Genomic DNA, 8065 nt, shown 5'->3' on the forward strand with positions numbered 1-8065 from the left:
AAACCCCATTGGCTCGAACTCTCTTGGCTCGAATTCCTCGAACTTAATGAAAAGGACAGATTAATTTGAATGTAAGCATTACCGCTTGGCTCGAATTTTCCGAGGCTCGAGTTGTTTTCGCCCGGCCCTGTTCGACTGTATACTGTATTTACAAAGAAAATTAGGAAATTTGCCTTTCGAACTACCTCAAGATATTTTAGCTGAATTAATTTCATTAACATAGTAAATTGGCATTCGCGTGAAATTTTTATTCAGACATGGAGAATCATGAGCAGCAGACATTTATGTATAAACACCCATCAACATCGATTTTGCCGATTAAAATAACATTTGCGCTCACCAAATCTACCAGAATGTACATTGGATATAGGTTTAGAAATACAAATATGTGATAAACAATCATTTTATTGAGTTCCGTGCAAATCTTACTACTCACTATATGCATATAATATTCATTTTGATTTTGGTTGCTTTGAATATTGTCACCCAGGTAGCTGCAGCGGTTTGCCTCAGCATAGCTACGGGCCTGTAAATATGTATTTATAAAACGTTTTTATATTTTCAGAAAATAATGACATATCAAAGAGGGAAAACAGACTGACATCCTGCCGACAAGATTGTGATATGAGTTGTACATGTTAACATGACACTGAATTTTATACACTAGTTTGTAGCATTTAAAAGTAACATAATGTGTTTACGGTAGTTTAATTACAATGTATCATCTACATATTATAATGATGCAAATATATATGTCAACAAACTTAGTAAAGGTACTTATTCAGGCTTGAATAAGATATATCTAATTGAAAATCTATCCCATGTGAAAGTGAAATTGGAAAATTTTGGCTTCAGGATTGAAACAGCATATATTTCAGCTTAGTGAGTTAAAATATGTACAGTAAAACAATTTAACAAACTGTTTTGCAATACGATTTACCAAATTTAATCAAATTGTGTCTGCTGGACTGATCAAGGTCTTTTTTACCATGTATGTTAAATTATATTTTGCTGTTCCCAGAAACTAATTCATGGGCTGTTGATCAGTGTATTGCTGTAAATTGGAGTAACTGAGGTAGACTGAAATGTAAATTGGACATGCATTCATGTTTCAGCATTCCTTATCTCAGAGATGCCAATTCAATCCATAGATTTTGGCCTCCAAGGGTGAACATTTCTTCACACTGACCTGATGATATCTTTTAACCGTAAGCCCACTAATCTCAGATCTGAGAGGAAATTCTGAGAATTGGAGTTACTGGGTAGGACTGTCAATGCCATCATAGTTCAAACGGATTCTTTAATGTATCATCTGAGTAGGAATATGATCCAATAACAGTAACATACCAGATATTGTGTCGAACTCTCATTAGACCTTCTATGAAGATGACAAAAATATCTTTAATATGCTATTTCTTACATAAAATAACATTCTGTTGCAGATATGGAAGTTAGAACAGTATCATAATCACATGGTTGACTAATCTTAATAATACTTCGACACATCGCAACTTCTAGCAATATGTACGAGACTGTTTTTGCGTTACGGCTACCATTAAGCCTGGTGTAGTGTCTAATATGCACGAGTCTATTTTGTGTGACGGTTGGCTATAAGTTTTGTGTGTTGGCTTAAAAATTTAGCCTCCTACGTCTACGTTATCTAAGCTATTTGTTCCATACCTCGGGATCATTCTGTCTTATATGTCTTAATGATTTTAAGATAACATTTCGCTAAAGCCAGTGAAAAGAAGACAGCTGGCAGTGATGCGCTTATCCGTTCTGTTAGTTAAACTAATTTACTTTACAGCGATACGAAACAGGTTTTTTATAAAATCAAATTAATCACTCTTGTTTGCGCGATGTTATGCGAAATTGGTCTTGTGTTTTGGGGAAAAAGGAGTATCCGGAGGCAACCAACTTGTCCGGCTTGGTGACCACAAACCAAACTCACTCTCTCTATACTGTTAATAAACAGTTTAAATAAAATCCAAGAATGCATTGTTTTCTTCTGGTGTATCTCCCTTCCACAAAAGGTTATGTTTGATCCTGTAGTATCCATTTTATTATTAGATTGTTTGAAACGTGAGCTCGAAACTTATCAGCGATACGATATAATGATGCACCCTTTAAACACGTAAGATATACCGGAGGAAGCTTAAATACACATAAGATATACCGGGAGAAGCTTAAATACAGGTACAACGCCAGTTTAATTCATACTTATTAATGTTTCTGTGCAAAAAGGTTTGTTTGATTGATCAACCTTGCAACATTACTGAACTATGTAAACTGAACAAATTGTCAGTTGAGGAACGAACGGAACAATAATACAAATTAGGAAAGCACTTGCATCCTAATTGAAGATCAACGTTTTTTCAGTTATTGGATTTCATTTCAGTGACGTTAATTGTGACGGGAGCCTTATACAGAGAACATTCATTGGCATGTGATGTCTAAATTCTCGGCAGTTGGCTCATTACAATCAGTTTCCCTGACTCTGTATTCAAAAAACAGATATCCCTTAAGACGTGGAACTTTGTATGGACAATGTAGCTGAAATATAATCATAACGTTCATGTTAATAATGTGTATGATACTCGATAACGAACGCTCTAGGAATACCTATCATCGTGAACTAATAACAAGAGTGAGATTGAACAACGGTCGAGATACACAACAAAAGAGCTATTCGTTGAATGTTTGATCATTCTTAAATGTTTTGCTACTGGTTTACATCGCATATATCTGGTCTCAGTTTGATGATGCTGAATAACTTTTTCATTTCTTTATTCAAAAAAACAACACGAAAGACAAATTGGATCTTAAATATTTCAATAGGTTTTGTTTTTGTCAGCTGTTGTTAAATATTGTTTGATATATCATGATACATTTTTCACTGAATTAATCATGTTTTAAAATAAAATACAATTAGCACAAACATGCGCAATTTTCTCAACGCATTTCTAGTGAACACGATGCGCGGCCTTTTTCTAAAGAGTGTAGCAGGCATTTTGTCTGTCACTTCAAGGTCATATTTCTCACGATATCAAGCGTGGGTATCATTGGGGTTAGATGTTGTGTAGTGTCCAATATGTACGATTCATTTTTGGAGAATATATTTTCGAGTAACTTGAGTAGTAAATTAAAGTTAATTGGTATACGTTGAGGGGAAAACGTGTTCAATTCTTGATGAGGTAATTCCATTCCGAAAGTGACTTCATTGATGTTTTGGAGCTAAGCTTGGATTAGACAGCTGCAGCCAACCGTATAAAACCGGTTATGTTTTTGGTTTAATCAGAGTAGCTCAAAATGTATATTGATTGGTCAATATATATTAAATCATTACTACTTACCAATCAAATCGTTTTGATGAGTTAACACGCCAAAAGATAACCTGTTGACAACTAATCAACTGGATACGGAACAGTTTGAGAACGTTCTATTATTCATTGCTTAAAAAATGAATTATTGTCAATGATGAAATTATGTTAACCAACGGAAGCATCAAATAACATATGATACAGACTGTGGTTGTGTGTATACAGTTGTCGTTATACTCTAGTTTTATCTTTTATGGTAAGTCATCTAAGATTTAAATGCAAAGATGTTTAGTGCATTCGAGAAATTAAATCTGTATCATTTCTTTGTTTCATTTATATCATAAACTATTTTCTTACCTTTGCATGGATTACATTATTGAACACCATAATTACGCTACTGTTATCATATTATTTCATATATTTTAAAGGAATATTTATGCAAAAAGCTACAGAAACATGCTCAGTAGCAAAAAGTTTAAGCATAAACCCGGTTTAGTGGCAATGGGCAAACGCCAAAGACAAAGAACACAAAATCACAAACAAGAAACATGCATAAATACTATATATATATATATATATATATATATATATATTTATATGATATAGATATGAGGATTGTTGGCGACTCGCTTCCCAAGCGCACGGGACTTGATCGAAAACATCGCTTGGAAAAGTTTCCGCAAGTCCGTAGAATCCATCGTCCTTTTGTTCGAGCCATCCAAAATAATATTTTTGCACCTGGTGGGGCAATGAATTATCCGTGTTGCCGATAACCAAAATATGACGGCGTCCATGGCATGCAATATATCGACGCACATAGATGTTCTGTTTAAGCACGTAAGATGACTTACTATACAGTGTATATACACACACATTATCTCGCAGTTCATACTCAGCATTTTGGATAATAACTTTTTAAGAAAATGATCGTATAATTCTGGCGGCAGTCAAATATTAAGTGTATTAAACCGCATTTAGGCGGATTTTATATTTATTTCAATTATAAAAGCTCCGCTTTCTCTAGCTGCAGGTTGAAGAACTCGGATCATTTGTCTTAGCATAACTTTACACCGTACTGTAATGGTGTTAAACGTGTATGTTTGTAAGATGGTGCTTTGGTTCACCGACCAGACAAGTGACAAACTTTTTTGTGTCATGTGTATAAATAAAAATTGAAAGCATGTGCCAATGTCTGGTTTATTATCCATCAACATTGCTGATATGCTTCATTACATTTTTATCAATACATTTGTGTATAGTTTGTTTGTGAATTATTCAAATGCATTTTATAATATAACACTGCTTTATTCATTTACGTCAGAAATAATAACACTCAGCAAGCAGAAGAACACATTAATTAGAAATAGACATTGCATTATTTGCAACACCCAAACAAATCAAACGCTGAACTTTCATTTTGTTTTTTAGATAAAGATTATTTTGAATAAGGTCGTTCATTTTTCATCTAAAACCTAAGAGGAAAATCTTATACATCCTCTTGAGTTCGGGATATGTAACTATGTCAACAATCTATATTAGTACCCACAAATCAAAGAACTCTTATCATTGTACTAAAAGGAGACATACAAAATCTCCCTGGATACTCCTCCATCGTTTCCTTGAAAAAATCGCATAAGGAGATTTAGTTCGAGTGGATTTAAACACACCATCCGCTCTGACTCCTTCGCGATGAGACTGATACTGTTCATTATATGCAATGTAATGATTATTCAAGGAAAGACAATAGTTCCATATATATATATATATATATATATATATATATATATATATATATATATATACAAATTCAACCTTTGGGACATTTTGCCTATTTGAACAACCTTTGGAAGACATTATCATTACATGCTATATATCCTATAATAATATATCCTTTGCATATTCCTTCATAAAATATGCATAATTAAATGTAGTAAAGCATAATTAATGATGTTTTTTTCCCAAAATACTAGCCATCGAGAATATACAATTTTTGACTGTCGCCTAAAGGTAAAGCGCCGGATGTTCATGAAAAAGTACAACCTTTGGGAGAAGTACCCCAAATGTTGTACTGTATATGTCGCCGAAAGGTTCAATATTATATATAATGTAATCTGACTACTTAACTCAGCCGGTAGAGTGGTCTGAATGTTTCGCGGCAGACCCCGTTCGAATGTTTTAGTCCTACTGACAACGTTAAGATGCCAGTTCGGTAACCATGATTTATGTAGCCATCTCCTCAATCCTTTCATTATATTGTCAAATTATTATTTCTTGCATTTTATTTGCTGTGTTCATAACAATATATGAAGCTAATTTTAATTTAAAGTCGGGCTAGGTTGTGATCTTACTCTCACACTAAGACGAAGATTTATGAACCTTAATAAACAATACAACAAAATATATGCCATTATTAATAAACCACATACATGTTGTTTGTCCAATGACATGCTCTATTGCCGTTTTCATCATTGCATTACTCTTGTAAAAAAATAGCATTGTTTGCACTTATGACTGGGTTGCTGAATTGCTTCAACCACCAGTTGGTGTGTAAGCTTCTTTAAACTCGCACTCGGGCCTTGCCCATTCGACGAGTGCTCTGGTAAGAGTGTTAGTTATCTAAAATAATTCAAGAATGGTGCACAGACACAATAAAACCCTGGTTTGAGCCAATCCAATTCTTTGACGTGCCGCAAAATATAGAACTGTCACACGGGACCCCGATTAACGTTCATCCCGGAAGATGATTAGTATATAAGTGTTGCGGTTGGGAATAGAAACTGCTGTCCCTGGATTGACTAGTGTGACACAAGACCACGGAACCACCCGGAAAACGTTGACAATCTATTAACCGTGTATTTCGGTATTTTCTCCCTATATATGGCGATACCGATGAGCAATGCGATGGTTGTCGGAATAAATCCTCCGGCGGGATTATGTATGCCAAAAACGTGCCCTGGTATCCAAACGCGTAGTTAGCAGCTAGCCTATTTCATTTTCGTGAGCTGGAAGAACATCAATACTTATGAAACGGGTATAAAAATTACAAATTATTATGACTATATGCAAAATGCAGCATGAATGACTCATTTAATAATAGTTTAATACGAAAAGTTGAAATTGTTGTGTATGATGTCCACATCCTGTTATGCCAATGCCAAAACGATTGTCTGATTGAGGGTCAGACATCGACGGCCCTATACTTGGAGGAAGAATTGACGATTGGATTTTAAATATGTCTCTGGTGTAATGTTGTCTGCGATTGCATACGTTTTCTTCTCAGACTTAAACAGACGTGTCGTTGCAAACCCACTGTTCCTATATTTTAAATAACAAATAGAAACCACTCTTTGCTAATATCTACCGTTATGGCAACACCTAGTGCACGTGCGTTTTTCAAAATCATTTCAGAACTGAAAAAAGAGTGAAATCTATATACATTGTTAATTTATTATGTTTTCAATTTGAAAAAAAAAACTGAAATGCTATGAATATATGTAAGTTTCACTTGTATCTGTTTGATTGTTAAACCAATCGAAATAATTATGTGAGGCTTTTTTTCCAAGAAAATAATGACTGCAAAACAAATCAGTAACGTATTATTTCACTTGAGAAACAACCACCAGAAACCATGCAGTAAAATTACACTAAGAAGAATGATTTGTTTTAATGAATGTAGTGCAGTTAATCTCTAAAAAATATTTAAAGGTGCACTTGACAATTATTCTTAAATATTTGATACGGTATAAAAGCGGTTACAGCAGGCGAGAAAATGCACAATATAAGATTATAAGTATCTCCCATGGCCGAGAGTGTAAGATAGGTTCATTCCGACCCGAGCGTAGAGTGTTTTGCGGAAACGAGGTTTACCGAGTTTCCGCAAAACACCCTGCGCGAGGGTCGGGATGAACCTATCTTACACGAGCGGCTATGGTAGATGCTTTTTCTCCCACCTCAGTTAAACAAAATTAAGTAACAATGTATTTTTAGCTGGAACTCTTTTGTGCTTAGTGAAAATAATTGCGTATGAATATGCGATAGCACGTGGTTGTCATGGATATGCGCGCAATGATCCAGTTAATGTAAATAGTCAAATCGGTCTTTTTAAATAGTTCTAAGGAGAATGAAGCATTTTTCTTGAATGCTGCTTGAAAACTGTTTTATGGTGACATTTGAAGCGAGAAATAATTAATTAGCGTTCTAAATATTACCATAAGACAAGATTTCCTTGATGCTACTGACGACAGTCTTCAACAAGGGAGGTAATTACAATGTTGTGACCATTAAAAAAGGAGTTCCATACGGGCATTTTATCTTCGCCCGTGGGCAAGATAAGAATATCTAGCATGGTTAAATTATTGGATCTACTTATCTGAGGTGGGAGAAAAGAAGGTACAACACTCGCCCCAGGCGGTAGGTCCTGACGCGAGGCCAAGACTGTCTGTACATCATCTTTCCGCGTATCTATACCCCATTTAAACACAGCGACACACGAACATTCCCTAGATTGAATATCAAATTGATATTGCCACTAACCGTTTTTTTCTTGAATCCATCGTGTATGCGGTCGAACAACTTCTTCCTTGTGTCGATCACTTTGTGGTTAATAAAGGTGATATGGTGCCCCTCTTTCCCATTTCTAACCTACGCCCCTTAGAAGGGGTTTACATACTTAATTATTATACGGCTCCAGACATTAATTAAGTAGAATTGTATTTTAAACATTGGCATAACACATGTAAATGGGG

Source organism: Mya arenaria, chromosome 13 (genome assembly GCF_026914265.1).
Source record: "Mya arenaria isolate MELC-2E11 chromosome 13, ASM2691426v1".
Taxonomy (NCBI): domain Eukaryota; kingdom Metazoa; phylum Mollusca; class Bivalvia; order Myida; family Myidae; genus Mya; species Mya arenaria.